This window comes from Lycium ferocissimum, chromosome 1, assembly GCF_029784015.1.
Source record: "Lycium ferocissimum isolate CSIRO_LF1 chromosome 1, AGI_CSIRO_Lferr_CH_V1, whole genome shotgun sequence".
Lineage (NCBI taxonomy): Eukaryota > Viridiplantae > Streptophyta > Magnoliopsida > Solanales > Solanaceae > Lycium > Lycium ferocissimum.
In genome coordinates, this window is record NC_081342.1 from 9217485 (window position 1) to 9234815 (window position 17331).

Below are 17331 nucleotides of genomic sequence, written 5' to 3' on the forward strand. Positions count from 1 at the left end.
ACAAGTTGGTCACATGCTCCACTTATGGCATGATTCATTCCATTAACTTTACACTTTAAATTTTCTAATTTGTTTTCTACAACTTTTGGCCAACCTCACCTTCTTGTTTCTCCTTTCTTCTTTCTTTTCAATTGTTTACAAGACAATTGTATGTGTGGTGAATGATTCATACACCACCCTTTGTCCATTGTAATTATGCCAAGATGAATGAGCAATATTTAATGTGAAATGATCCCTCCACCATGTTATGTCCTCCTAAAAACAATGTATACTTTCATAAAGTAGAGATGCTTAAATATTCAAATGCATACCTCACATGGATGCCTTATTTTCAGTCACTTGGCTGAATTCCATACTCCTTTCTTTCAATTTGGTTGTCCACAATATAATGTAAGTGTAGTGGATGAATCACATTTAAATGTATATTTGTATGTCTCCCATAGTAGTCTTATGGACATGGCATGTTAATGCTCATATTGGCTCATTGTTGCCACTAATTTTAACTTAACACCACAATTAAGTAGTTCCTAATTTCCATTAATGCTTCTATACCAAACAAAATTTGTAGATAAATTGTGACTTCAAACGAAATCGGAAGTTAAAGTCTCTACTTTGTATCTTGAGATAGTCTTAATACTCAGCCCGACTTGAATTATCCATATCTCCTTACCCCGATATCATTTTGACGAGCTGTTTGTTGCGTTGCAAACTAGACTCGATGAACTTAATTTTAGGCTTTTGAAACACCTTAAAACTCCTCATATACTAGGAGATATGCCTCCTACAATATAGGCTAAAATCGGGTCCGTGATTTTACCGAAATTGTTCCGATTCATTTCGCTTTTAACTTCTAATCCTCTTCCAACCTCATGTAACCTCTTATACATATATATACACAGTCATTTACATCCATAACAATTCATATACATGTCTCGAAGGGTCCGTAGAATCACAATAACCATAAGTAGAACTCACAAAGCTTCGACGAAACTCCAATCGAAAAAGTTTATTCCTATCTTTTGTCCATCTTCTATATCATTACTAATAATCTCAAATACTTTAAAAGGTCACTCACATTACCTCATATACATACTCATAACGCGATTTCAAATCCTTTAGGTTACTGTGTCACCTCGAGATACTTAAGACAACCATATTTATAACGATATTCTTACTAACTCGATTAACTTTCCTTGAACCTTCTTAACTCATTCTTTCTTGTTTTAATACAAGTAGCAAGGATTATTATGGAGTGTGACATTCTCCCCTCCTTTAGAACATTCGTCCTCGCATGTCAAATGAGGACTAAAACTCGTCAATTAAATAACCGAATCACCCGTTATCGCGTACTATAGACAAGAAGATTTGACCACGAAAAGGGTGTTTTAGGAATATTATGCCTAAAAGTGCTAAACGACCAAATGGGCCGTTACAAAAATATAAGTAGATTCAAAGTGTTTGCAATTGCATTCCAAATATTCACCATTTGGTCTGTATTCCACCAAGTACACAAATACATTGCCATGGAAATCATTCTTAATTGAATAAGCAACGTCGAACTTCTCCACACCTTCCACCAATTCAACATCTTCAACTGAATGCTCATCTCATTTGATACTTTTTCGCTACCGGTCCATGAAAAGATCATATATTGTACGAGTGTAATGAGTTTATATTTGTTCCTCCCACATGAATCGCAGAAATTTTTTGCTTCGTATACCTAGAATTAAAGAGTTAACTCTTTATCAAACTTTGCTCTCAAGGCTATCTCGTATTGCTCAACAAACTGCTTTAGTATGCTAGAACCACTGATAGAGCCATCAAAGAAAACATGTATACCCTCAAAACATGCATACCCTCACGCCTTTGTGTGGATAGCATACCAGCCCAAAAATAGTGTTTTAGGTATACAGGAACCCACTTCTCCCTTTCCAAAAACAGATTAGAGAACCATCTTCTATTTTGTAACTTATATTTTTCAATAAATGCCTCCCATTTTCTAACAAATTCATCAATAGTAATGCTATCAAAGATTACTGCTTTAAATTCCCTCTTGGCAATTTTAGGATTATGAACTCACTTTAGCTTGAGAGGCAACTTTGTGAAAATGTGCCAAATACAATACCCGTGGATTGCGTTTGGCATCACTGCTCTAATAGCTGCCTTAATACTCTCACATTGGTCCGTCATAATAGCGGTTGGAGCTGCACCATTCATGGCTCTAATCCAAGTAGAGAAGACATATTTGTAAGTGTTAGCATCGTCGCAGAATCAAAGCACATCCAAGAAGTATGTGGGTCGATTCACACCAATGAATGAAGCAAACGGCATATCGATTCACAAGGTAGGTAGTGTCACAACATATCACATCACAAAATTCAAGATATGCATACTTAGAATGTGTATGAACCCATGCGATTACGTAGCCTACCGTAATTATCGTGGTCTATTGCATAGAAAAACTCCCTATCCTTAATATGCATGTCAAGAAAAACACATTTATTGCTTATCGTCGGTGGAGAAGGTTCTCAACCTCCTCTCCCACAAAATGAAATTTCTGCAGTCCTTAGGGGTACATCCCAAATTCTCAGGACCACCAACTTGAACTTCCAAAAGTCTTATGCTTTTTAAAGGTCTCAAACCTGCAATGTCGTGAGCAACAAACTGTCTTCTCAAACTCTTGCTCATTCCCTGTGTGAGAGCATAAATCGTGATAGTCCTGCATCCAAAACATGATTATGCTCACTTTCAACCTTAGTAACACGCCATGATTCATCAAGTATCATAACAGGATTAACACGAGCTTTACATTCAATCCTTTTGCTCGATTTCTTTTGTTTTCCTTTCCTTGACCTATCACAAGAATAGACAACATAATTAACAAAATCACTACCTTTTTTTATCGTTGTTTTTTTCACCATACCAAACCCTTTCAATTTGGCGTGCTCTCTGTAAAATGAAAACATTGAATCTTTACTTCCAAATGTCATCCCTTCAATAGGACCTTGTAAAAATTGTTCATATGTAAACCTCTCCTTATTCATTCCTCCTCTAGCTTCATCTTCATCTGTCACATCATGCTCATGTTCATATTCATCCATCAAAGGATCCTCTTCGTATTCCTCAAAGTGATCTGGAGTACTTACCTCTTCCTCTACACGCATTAAGTTGAGCCCTTCATCCTCGCTGTCCAAATATGGGTTTAGACCACCACCATTGAAATCCTCTGAATCTTTATCTTCATCTTCTCTAACATTAGAGAGCAAATTGTCATTACCTTCAATTCCTAAAACATTATTCAAGGTTGCCCTTATATCACCATCTTCAATGTTTTTAACGACATTTTCAATGTTGTGATCATCGGTTTTCGTTCTAATCAACGTTTTTCGTTGTTATTATCAAAATTGAAAATGTTTGGGTCCATTTTATGTTTGTAATTTCGGCAGAGGAAGAAGAGAAAAGAGTAAGAGACAACTGTTGTAGAAGATAAAATAAAATAAAAAAGAGGTAATTGTTGTATGTAATTAGGGATTTTTCTATTGTTTAAATGGTATAAAATTAAAATAAAAAAGAGGCAAAGTAATTCGTAGACCGTATAAAATATTTTAATGGTGTATGTATAACATATAAATGTATAAAAACGAGACTGCTCATCTTCTCGAGGTATTTGAAAAACGGAAAATTTGAGCATGCCTAAGTGTAATTATGTCTTAGTCTTGGAGGGAAAAAAATTGTTTGGATCCAAATCTTCATTAAGGGTAATTACAACTTTTTAATAGGGTTGTGCTAAGTTGTGCCATTTTGGGTTGTGCCAAATAGAAGCATCCTTTTCCTTAATGCATCAACAACATTATAGAATGATTGTCAGACTAGCTATGTTATATGGAGTGAAGTGTTGATCCGTCAAGAATGCGCATCATTGCACATTCAAAAGATGAAAGTAGTTGAAATGAAGATATTGATTTGGATGCGTGAGCATACTAGAAGAGATAGGATTAGAAATGAAGATATTTGGGACAAGGTGAGAATGACATCCGTGGTCGACAAGATAAGGGAGACGAGATTGAAACGGTTCGGGCATATGAAGAGGAGATCCACAGATGCCATGGACGGTGGAGATGAGGTAGTCGTGCATTGTCTAGTTTGCCCTTATCAATATTGTTATTTTTACTCTCCTACTATCTTACTGTTCGATGTTATTATTATCTATTTATTTATTTTTTGCTTCGATTGTCATATTATTTGTTGTTGCTATTGTTTTCTTCTCTTTTTATTTTTAGCATGACTTCTTCACTATTGTATTTTCTTTTCATACTTGATTTTGATAAGCTTTATTTGAACCCTGGGTCTATTGAAACAACCTTTCTACCTCCACAAGATAAGGATAAAGCTGCGTACACACCATCTTCCCGGACCACACTTGTGGGATACATTACACATAGTTAAAGAGAAAATGAAAGAGGAAAAGAAGAATATCGTATTCTTTGATAACAACAACAACAACAACAACCCAGTATAATCCCACATCGTAGGGTCTGGGGAGGGTAGAGTGTACGCAGACCTTACTCCTACCAAGGTAGGACGGTGCTTTCCGAAAGACCCTCGGCTAAGAAAAGCATAAAAGCATAAACAAGTCGATAATGCTAAGAAATTCAAAGCGACATGTAAAAGCAATAATATAAAATAAAATAATGCAATCAGATGTAAGGTAATGAAAGCACAGAAATAGTAGATAATAGCATAAATTGGAGCATAAGAAATTATATTGAGCATCGCGATTACTAATAAGAACGGGTAACGGGACTATCTACTAGCCTTCTACCCTAATTGGGTCCTCCAAACCCTCCTATCTAAGGTCATGTCCTCGATAAGTAATTGTGCCATGTCGTGTCTAATTACCTCCCCCAATACTTCTTTGGCCTACCCCTACCTCGTCCGAAACCATCCATGGCCAACCTCTCACACCTCCGCACCGGGTAGCATCCGTGTCTCTCCTCTTCACATGCCCAAACCATCTCAATCTCGCTTCTCGCAACTTGTCTTCCACCGAGGCCACCCCCACCTTATCCCGAATATCCTCATTCCTAATCCTCGTCGCTCCCTGGTGCGTGGCCACACATCCATCTCAACATTCTCATCTCGGCTACTTTCATCTTTGAACGTGAGAGATCTTAACCGGCCAGACTCCGCCCCATACAACATAGTCGGCCTAACCACCGCTTTGTATAACTTGCCCTTAAGTTTTGGTGGCACCTTCTTGTCACATAGCACTCCGGAAGCAAGCCTCCATTTCATCCACCTGCCCCAATACGATGTGTGACATCCTCGTCAATCTCCCCGCCGCCTTGCACAATAGACCCAAGTACTTAAAACTATTTTTCTTCCGGGATGACTCCGGGTACCAAGCCTCACTTCCACGCCACCTCTCCCCGAGGTGCTTCACCGAACTTACACTCCAAGTACTCGTCTTGGTCCTACTCGGCCTTAAACCCTTTAGTCTCCAAAGTATGTCTCCAAGAAATAGCGTTAACTCCGCTACGAGTCTCGTCAATCAAGACTATATCGTCCGCGAAAAGCATACACCATGGCACCTCACCTTGAATTTGCCGTGTCAATCCATCCATCACTAAGGCAAATAGAAACGACTAAGAGCCGATCCTCGACGCAACCCCATCACAACCGGAAAGTGGTCTCGAGTCTCCTCCTACCGTCCTTACTTTGGTTTTGGCTCCTCATACATGTCCTCGATCACCCTAATGTACGCCACGGTACACTTTGAGCCTCCAAGCATTTCCATAGATCTCTCTCGGGAACTTTATCATAAGCCTTTTCTAGGTCGATGAATACCACGTGTAAGTCTCTCTTCCTCTCCCTATATCTTGCTCCACCAATCTTCTCACAAGATGGATGGCTTCGTAGTTGAGCGTTGGCATAAATCCGAACTCGGTTCTTCGAAATAGACACACCTCTCCTCACCCTCATCTCCACCACCCTTTCCCATAGTTTCATAGTATGGCTTAGCGTTGATACCTCTATAGTCATACAACTCGGGATATCTCCCTTATTCTTGTACGGAGGATCATTTCACTCGCCCTCCATTCTTCGGGCATCAATGCCGTCTTAAAGATGACATTAAACAACCTAGTCGCCCACTCCAAACCCGCCGCCCGCGCGCTCTTCCAAAATTCCCTGTGGATCCCGTCAGGTCCGATCGCTCTTCCCCTGCGCATCCTACGAACAGCACCCCTAACCTCCTCAACCTTAATACTCCTGCAATACCCAAAATTACGCCGCCTTCCTGTATGTTCTAAATCTCCCAACACAATGTCTCTGTCCCCTTCTTCATTCAAGAGTTTGTAGAAGTATGACTGCCATCTCCGTCTAATGAGAGTCTCCTCTACCAATACTTTGCCATGCTCGTCCTTGATGCACTTTGCTTGATCCACATCACGTGCTTTTCTCTCCTCGCCTTGGCTAGCCTGAACAATTTCTGGTCCCCTCCTTGCTCTTCTAGTTCAGCATACATGCGTTCAAAAGCTGCCGCTTTTGCCGTCGAAACCGCCAACTTCGCCTCCTTCCTCGCCATCTTATAAAGCTCCGTGTTTGTCCACTTCTCCACCTCATCCTTGCTTTCTATCAACTTCGCATACGCCACCTTCTTTGCTTCCACTTTCCCTTGAACTTCTCCATTCCACCACCAGTCTCCTTTATGCTGGCCACGTCTACCTGTCGAGACCCCCAACACTTCTCTTGCTACCACCCTAATGCAACTAGCCGTCTTATCCCACATACTGGTCGCATCCCCACTACTATCCCAGGCCCCCATATCCTTCAATTTCTCTCCCATCTCCAGTGCACTAGTCATGGTCAAACTACCCCATCTGATCCTAGGTCGGTCATCCACGACCCTCTTCTTCCTCGTCCTCTTGATCCCTAAATCCATCACCAAGAGCTTATGGCGGGTTGTAAGATAGTCGCTCGGAATGACCTTACAATCTTTGCACAGACCTTTATCATCCTTCCGAAGGAGTAAAAAGTCTATCTGAGTTTTGGCCACCGAACTACGGAAGGTTACCAAGTTGTTCCTCCTTCTTTGGGAAATTCGAATTGGCTATCACCAACCCAAAGGCTCTTGCAAAATCCAAAAGCGAGACTCCTCCTCCATTTCGTCCCCGAAGCCAAAGCCTCCATGCACATCATCATAACCTTCCGAAATAGGCCCGACGTGTCCATTGAAATCACCTCCCACGAATAGCTTCTCGCGGCGGTATGCCTCCCACTAACTCGTCCAAATCCTCCCAAAAACGCCTCTTCTCCTCCTCGCCTAAGCCCGCTTGCGGCGCATATGCACTAATAATGTTCAAAGTGAATCCTTCAACGACCACCTTAATCGACATCATCCTATCAGTGGCCCTCCTAACCTCTACCACCTGATCCCTTAATTCGCTATCCACTAAAATGCCCACCCCATTTCTATACTTCGACCTACCAGAGAACCACAGCTTATACCCGTCTACCTCCTTAGCTTTAGTACCTACCCATTTGGTCTCTTCGGATACAAGCTATATTAATCCTCCTCTTCTTAAGAATCTTAACTAGCTCTATGGACTTCCCGTTAACGTCCCAATATTCCAAGAACCTACTCTCAACCTAGACGCTCCTTCAACCCACTTTCCTAACCCTCGCCCCCGTCCCCAAACGAAGTGTGACCCTAGTCTACCATCACTAAGCCAAGCCACAAGTAAGAGTATTAACTAATAAATTCAAAAGTCTAAAGTTAGCAAAATTTTACTACAAATGTGTGGACAAATAATGGATATAGCAACCGTGAGGTACCAACTTTAACTTGAACTAAACTCGGTCGCCGGGAAAATACTCGTTCACGGAGTTTTTTTTAACTTGAAATTCGTTCCCAAATACCGAAACAAGAAAGAGAAGAGGGGGAAAGAGAAGAGAAAAAAAGGAGATGGAAAAGAGAAAGGAAAAAAAGAAAACCTTTTATCGGAAAATTCTCCGGCGATTTCGCGTTCTTACGGCGCCAACGAAATTTAGGGAAAAAAAGGAGAGAAAAGGGGAAAAAAAGGAGAAGAGAAGAAGAATAGGAGATGAAGAAAAGGGGAGGAGAAAAAGTAAATCCGGGAAAAGTGACCGGCGTTCACAATCATGGGAGTTACTACGGTCGACGGAAGCCGGGCCGGTCGCCGGACGTGGTGGCGGAGGTGGGGTGGGGGGGAGGGATGTTAATTTTTTGAGGGTAGAGGAGAGAGAAGAGAGAGTATGTTTATGCAAATTTGAAATCCAAAATCAAAGCTAGCTACTAATTTCCTCGTATTCTTTGATAAAAAGGAAATAAAAGGGAGGTGGGGGAAGGGAATCTAGTTGATCCTAATGATTATTCCAATTTTTGCACAACAAAATTGTTTGCTTTAGTTAAAAAGTATGCATTTATAATCCAATGATAAGGATTAAACACAGCTAAACAAAACGACCATCATTCAAAGCAAGGTCCATCATTTGCTTTAACTCTCGCATTAAGGAAACTCTTATAATTATGGCCCCTGCCCCATCAAAACATATGCAAATACAGACCCAACCATAATGGCGCACTTTTAAGAATGTTTCTGGAATATAAAGTGAAGAAATAATCAAAGGGAAATCTAACTAAATCTTTCAATAACTTTAACCAGCAGTTATCTGGACCCTAAAAAAAGGGGTAAAATAAAGGAACAGCTGGTTGGTAAACGTTACATAGCATTTTATATTTTATCGTTGATCGCCAAGAATGTGATGCTTTTTTTTTTTTTTTTTTCAGTAACAGTGGTGAACGGCCAGCTTGCCTCTACCTCAACTATTTTACGGAATTTTGCTACCTCTTATCAGGAGAAATGATAACTCTGCCCTTCATCAATGCTTAGATATATAAAAAGACATTACATAGTATTTTTGCCTTCCTTAAAGCTTGAACCTCAGATGTTACGGTTTTCCTCCCTCTTTTGTGGTTCTTTATTACCTTCAAAAACATTATTTATTGCCACCTAAAGATGTGGTGAGGGGATAAGATTTTCTTCATTCTTAGCTAGAAGTTCTGATTTGAGTCTTGGAATGGAAATTCTTGAAGAATTACCTTTCTTTTGATGAATTTTACGAAGCGCGAAACTCGATAAGTAGAATTAGTAAATTCCGTATATCACATGGAAAAAAGCAGTTAGTTAAACATTGCATAGCCTCTTACGATTCATTATTTGATCGGTGAATGTCACAACTCCATAAGATTTGATAGTAACCGAAGTTCGTAAAAAAAAATTAGCGAAAGATTAATTTTGTAACTTAATAGTAGAATTCGTTTCTAATTTTCTTTAGCGATAGATTAGTTGCAAAGTTCAGAGTCCGGAGCCTAAAGGGCATAAAAATACACGGTATAAATCAAAAGGGGACTGCCTTTTAGTTACATACCAAAAGGGGTATAACGTGAAGGAGTCCACGTTATACCCCAAATTTTTTTTTTTCATTGTCAGAAAATCACAGCAAAATTTTTTTAAAAAAAATAAAAAATTAAAAGGTATAATGTAGACTGATCCACGTTATACAAAATTATTTGTGTAACGTGGATCAGTCCACGTTATACCATTAATGTATATTTTTCTCCCCAACGTTTTACAAAATAGTTTGTAAGACGTTGCCTCTATTTAAATCATATTTGGCTGTGTTTTTAATAAAAAAAAATTTATTGATTTTTTTAATTTTTAAAGCATATAGTTAATTTCAGTGATTAATTGAAATAAATATTTTAACACATGCAATAATTAATAAATCAATAAATCTTTTCTTTGCAACCAACACTTAGTGTTTTTTTCATATTTTGACCAACGATTAGTCGTGTGTCAAGACTAAAACATCAATATTTTATATAGAACCTGATATTTTTTTCTGCGTACTATAATGTAGGCTCAATACATCAAGAATACGTAAACGTTCGGATCATCGTTTTAGGGGTTGAAAAGGTACCCGAAGTAAGTTTTGTTTAAGGTTTAAGTGTTTTAATTTTTAAGGTTTTGATTTAAGTGTGTTATTTTTTAATCAAGACATAACTTTATTTTGAATATAAATATAATTCTAAAAAATATAGGGAGAAAAACTAGTTGTAAAGTGGTCAAACTTTAGATGGTCGTAACTTTGCGCTCGGACGTCCGTTTTAAGCGTTTTTTTTAACTTGCGTATGGTTTCGAGATCTATGCGGACAAACCGCCATTAGGCGGTTTGGCCGAGCCTATTTTTAAAAAAACACCTTTTATCCCATTCAATTTCAATTTTCCCCCAAATTGGCCTGAAATTTTCAGTTTTATTTACTTATAAAATGATGATACGCAATAGATTTCAACGTACAAATCCAGGGGTAATGTAGCTGTGAATGTCAATTTCACTTTTGCGGTTTCAATTTTTGAAATAAAGCTGACTAATTTTCTCGACATGTAAAGTTGACTAAAATAACCTTACAGTCAAACACTAAGTTTTTTCAAACAGATTTAATTATTGCATGTGTTAAAATATTTATTTCAGTTAATCACTGAAACTAACGATATGCTTTAAAAATTAAAAAAATCAATAATTTTTTTTTATTAAAAACACAGCCGAATATGATTTAAATAGAGGCAACGTCTTACAAACTATTTTGTAAAACGTTGGGGAGAAAAATATACATTAATGGTATAACGTGGACTGATCCACGTTATACCTTTTAATTTTTTTTTTTTTTTTTTTGCTGTGATTTTCTGACAATGAAAAAAAAAATTGGGGTATAACGTGGACTCCTCCACGTTATACCCCTTTTGGTATGTAACTAAAAGGCAGTCCCTTTTTGATTTATACCGTGTATTTTTATGCCCTTTAGGCTCCGGACTCCAAAGTTCACAACCAATATCAGTTTTTTTTTTTTTTTTTTTTTTTTTGTAGCCAGTCGCTCGGAAGATTTGGTTTTTGACTATTTGGTAAAAAGATAAAGAAAACAAAAATGAGAAAACGACAATGGGCCAGCTAAATACCTTATTGTATCCGTAATAAATTCTAACAAAAGATAAGATGCCACTACGCAGCCGAAACTAACAATACTGATATAAGTTATAACTGACAATAATAGGAAAATTTAGAAAGATTTATGAGTTAAGATATGGAAATATATAGGTCCAGTGTCAACTACAAGTCTTCCCTACCTTCCATCCTTTTAATAATAAGTATAAATTGAATCATTGAAAATCAAAATTGAATATGTATTGAGAAGTTGAAATTAATAAAATACTTAAGATAAGATAATACTCTCTGTCGTCTTAATTTATGCGGTATACTTTTCTTCTTAATTTATCCCATAAAGAATATCATCGTTTTTATATCTAAAAGATTTAACTTTTAACTTTAGTGATATGATTTATTGGCTATAGCCAAACAAATGTTAAAAAACTTATTTTATTAGATCACAAATTTCTAAAGTTTTTCTTTCTATCGTAAACTTTGTGCACGGTCAAAAACGACACATAGTTGGGATGGGTGGATTATAAAGACAGCAGTCGCATATGGACCAAAAAATGAAAAATGGATTGAAATTCACCCGAAAACTTTACTCATAAAACATACATTTTCAGCTTGGACAGTTTTTAAAGGTTATTTTAATAAAAAGTCATTATTTTTAAGGATTTTAAGAGTATCTCTACTTTGAAATCATTTGAAAATCGCCTCTTCTTTTGCTTCCTTTTCCAAGAAAAAAGAGAGTGATGTTAGAGCAAGGAGAAGTAATTGCATATTGACAAGTTTGACATGTGAAAGATGGAGACCATACACGTCCTTATGAACCAAAGGCCAAACATTTTCATTACATTCGAAGGTTATCACCTCCCAAATCCCAATCATTGACTATCACCGCTCTTTCTTGTGGGGCTAATATTTTTGGATAAACCACGTTCATTCAGTTTTAATTCTTGAAAAATTCTAAAACCTTTCCTTTCATTAATGTATTCTAGACTACGGAGTGATCAGTAGTTAGGAATTGGATCTTTCAGAACAGCTATTCCTATCAGAAATGCGTTACAAGAAAACTTAATCCAAATTTTTAGTGAGTTGGGAACAATATTGTACATTTGTACTCATTCTATTATAGCAAGGAAAGAAGATGCAAATTTCGTATGGATATGTACTTGAATATATATTTTAAAAAAAATTCTCAATTACCTAGAGAAAAGGAGCTACAGTATTAATTATGGCTTCGGTCGATTTCTGTATCTTTTGCTTAAACTCGGTAAATTTATTAAGAAATCTATTAAAAATATATAGATTTTTATTACTTGAATATATATTAAAAAAAAATAACTAAAACAGTATTAATTATGGCTTTATAGATTATTAAGAAAGTTGTAAATTAAATTCAAAACTCATAAACTTCAAATATGTAGGCATATACTATTGGAGTCAGTGCTATCATCAAAGGTGAAGTAACCTATGCACTTTCTGCCCATATGGAATACATCCGGCTGATTTATCGGATAAGACCAGGAGTTGATTTACGGAATCACAAACTTTACTTATTTACGTTGAAGGACTTGATCTTGAAATGAAATGATCGATGAAATTCAACCACGCTAAGCATCTACCACAATTTCCAAGAGAAGGTCAAAGAAAGGTACACAAGTTCGTGGCCAAAAAAAAAAAAATTACTATAATTTGGTGCACCCTACTACCGTACAATTGACCATCTATGCAAATATTATGTGACAAAAAAATTTGAGTCACATGTTCTCTAAGTTCTAACGAAGAGTTAAGGTACACAAGCTTTGCCCCTTGCTCATATTATCTTGGGAGTGCTCTTGGTATGGCTATATTAGGGCCCATTCATTTAATTTTCCAGATGGGTCACAGTTCATAAGGTTTGTGGTTCAGCTCCGTGTGGGGTTTTTTAATAGACAGCTTCTATCATTTCTCTATTATTATTTTTATATTTTTTTGGTTTATTTAGCAAGAAAACTCGAGGAAAACGCCTTTATATATATTAAGTTTTGATAAGAACAACCATGACGGTTTGGATGATGTGTTTTCCAAATTATTGTACATATGATATAACTATGTGCCAATAGGCTGAGATGCAGTACGAGATCCGGTGAAATGTCATGAAATGGAATTGGGATGTGTAGATAATAATTGCAACTGTTATTCTAAATTGAAATAACAGTTTCAGTGGTTGTAAATATACTTATATTATAGCGGTTTAAGGTTTAATTTTCACCTGTGACCTTTCTCACAACAGAAATTCTAGTTCATATTGTTTGCTTTGATGCAGAGATCCCACATGAGTCCAGAGCCTAAAGGGCATATTTTTTTATATAAAAAAACAAGGGGGGTGGCATTTCCATGATAAACTAAAAGGGGTTTATCGTGGATTGTCTCACGTTTTGCAGCTTCTTTAGCGGAGCATTGTAAAGTCGTCCGTCAGTATATTCAACAAAATAAAAAAAATAAAAAAATTAATAAGATAAATCGTGGACCAGCCCACGTTTTGCCAAAAAAAGAAATTGGCTTATCTCTAGATTTTTCCAACTAAAGAATAGATTAAACCCTCCTCAGACGCACAGAAAGGGAGACAAACGGAAGTAAATGAGGAAAAAAGTTAAAAACTTTAACTAAACCCAAAAGAACAAAATCACCCTTTTGACAACGCCAAATATTTCTTGCAAGATTTGCAACCAAAAAAAATCACCCTTTTGAACATCAAAGAACAAGGATCTGAGAGCAAATATAAAACAAGTACACACAATTTGCAAAACGCGGACTGGTCCACCATTTATCTTATTATTATTATTTTTATTTTTATTTTTTTGTTGAAGACTTAACGGACGACGTTACAATGCTCCATTAAAGGAGCTACAAAACATGGGGCAGTCCACGATAAATCCCTTTTAATTTATCATGAAAATGCCAACCCCCTTTGATCTTTTGTGTCAAAAACTATGCCCTTTAGGCTCCGGACTCGATCTCACATACTTGTCTCTTAAGCAATACTGTCAAACGATTCATATCATGCAAACTTTTGTTGATATAAATTTAGTTTTTTTTGCTTTTGTTTTATATAAAATATTGTCTAAGATAGTATATGCACATTTCATCGAAAGCTTACCAACCTGAAAATATCGATAAATAAATTAAAATAGTCTTTGCTCAATTGTAATTTCTCTGCTAGATCAATATCATCAGCTTTTTTTTTAATAGGTTGACTAGTATAATTACCATTCTAACTATTGGGATTATGGTTAAATAATTTCTGGTTTATTACTCTAATCAGTCTAAACGAAAAAAGAATATACAAAGAAGAAGACCAATCCACATACAGTTTTTCCGTAAATCACATAATACAATTCTTTGTAAATAATGTTATGCTAAATAAAATAATTAATTTTACTTGTTTATACTCAAAAACATAAATTGTTTTTAATCGGATATCCTCGAAGGATTTATTAGACGAAGCATTGACTTATTTATTTATTTATTTATTTATTATTTTAGCTTGGTCGTCACGTATGATAAGGGCAGCTTAAAAGAATAATAAAAGCAATCGCAATCGTCTTCTGACATTTAACAGCTACAACATAAATGTTGCCTAAACTAATATTATCCATTAAGATTAATAGATAAAAAAACAGGTAATTTATATAGATTTATGTGTTTATTTAGGCATATTTCCGAATCCACCACATAATTAACCACAAGTTCCCATTAGTGTCTGAATTTTGATTTATTTATCGATGCCCAATTCTTCTGGCCAAAAGGTTGTCAAATACATTAAAACTATGGCTTCATCAATTTTCATTATTAAATAACTAATGAAATCCCATTACACATGTCATCGTTTAATTAACTACTAAATAAAAAATATTGCAATTAAATAACAGAAAGCTACTCCCTCTGGATAAAAAGAGTGTCTACTTAGCCATTTGTACACCCCTTAAAGAAATACTAACTCCTAGACAAATAGAGGTAATTTGACTAAACTACCCCTAATTAAATAGTTATTGGATTTGATCACATAACACTTAATAAGGGCAAATCTGAAAACAAGATTAATTATTTCTTGATTTGATAAGTGGACACTCTTTTTTACTCAAGACAAAAGGCAAAGTGGACACTCTTTTTTATCCGGAGGGAGTATTAAACATAGCAACGTTGAATTCTTTGTACAAGACTGTAAATTTGTCCGAGATCATCTCTATTTTGCTCCTAAGTTAGTAAATTTTGTTTTTGGTCTTTGAGGCGTATGATTCAACATATTTAATCTTCAATGATTAAAATAAATATGTGTGTTTGGTCTATTTATGAGAAAATATGTTGTATTTGACTATTTCTAGTCCTATATTATCTCAAATATGGAGTACAATGCATATTTAACATAACATAACATATGGGTAATTAAGTGATGGAACGATTAATAATTATAGTAAATATGTGAATATGATACAAACAAAAGGGTCAAAAGTGTGCAATTCAATCAATTCAAGGTTTAAAGTGCTTAGTCTGATATCAAAAAGACGAAAATAAAAAAAAAAATTCATTAGTTAAAGGATAGCAGATACTCCCTCCGGATAAAAAAAAGTGTCCACTTAGCCTCTTTTTTTCTTGGGTCAAGAAAAGTGTCACCTTATTAAATCAAGAAACAATTAACCTTATCTTTCCAGATTTGCCCATATTAAGTGTTATGTGATCAAATCCCAATGCTTATTTAATTAGGGGCAATTTAGTGAATTAACATATTTTTTTCTTGGAGTGGGTAATTTCTTAAGGGGTGTGAAAATGGCTAAGTGGACTCTTTTTTTAATCTGGAGGGAGTAATAACCCTTAAATTTAATTAGTTCCATTATCGGACAGGTGGTGTCATTAGAGATCAATATGAAAATTGGATTATTGGATGATTGGATGTAACAAGTATTAGGGGTGGAAAAATTAGTCCATGTAAATATGACCCAACTCGATCGATCCGTTCGTATATTAATTTAGCCATTTTGATCTGTCTAATGCGATTCGCCTAACAGTTGAGCTGATATATAGTTGTAATTGACATGAGAAATCTTGTCAAAATAATTTTAGAAAAACTTTTTTCTTGGCTCGATATGTTATGTATAGCCATAATAAAGACATTTTTATTTGGTATTTAAATAACTTATTAAACACGTAAAGAAATAAAACTTTAATAAGAGTTGGTTGGGTTGAGTTATGATCCAGCCCTTTTCTTCAAGTAACATTTGGACGTGTTAATGACCGCCCTGTTTATTAATTTAACTCATTTTAATCTTTAATACCTGTAAACAAGTGTATTCCTATTATAACAAACAAATTTACAGAAATTTCTTCCTTGTACAACGGTTGATGCTTTAGATCATAAATTCCTTAAGTAATCGGAAGGTAATGCAAAAAAATATATAGCTAACAAATTAAATGCCGCTACTATTATTCTTGTCAATACAATTCAATGATTGCAAAGTCATTGACGCTTACTTGCTTGGAATATGAAGCAAAATGTTTTTTTTTCTTTTTGAGCTAAGGGGTTGTTTGGTTGGAACCAAGTTATCCCAGGGTAACTTATCCCGGGATTAGTTATTCCACCCTCCCACAGGAATAAAATAACACTATAATCTCAGGATAACTAACCCGGGATTAGTTATACCGTGATTTTATCCCAACCAAACGTGAAATAAACTTATCTCAAATATAATTCGGGATTATTTATCCTTGTCTATCATACCAAATAGTATCCTCCTTATAATTTTATTGTATCTTCTTTCGAAAAAGACAGTATGTGAAAATAACATGACAAAATTAGTTTTGTATAATTGGTTTAGTTTTAAATGGCCCCATAAATATATCCTTGAGCAGTTTTGGTCTTTTAGGTTTGTTAAAAGAGATCACTTTTCATCCCTATCAAATATTTAGAAGTACAGGCTATTAAATGTTATCAGAATTGTGAAACGGAATAATTTTAATCATCCAGCTAGAGCAAGAATAAAAAGAACCAAACGAATCCATATATCCATATAAAATTTATATATGGTACCTGTATTTACACATACACATATATAATATAGGAATGGTTCAATGTAAAAAAAAATTGACTGAATTCTTTTTTACGAAGTTGCAACTATCCATTACAAAACAAAGAATTCTGGTCTTACAAGTGAATACTCAAGACCTAAGGAGGCTTACAAAATAGGTACCTTTTCATGTATATATTTCCACATTTCCATCATATATAAAAGAAAAGAAATGACAAATATTTTCTAGGCTCATATAATAATACTTTATTAGATC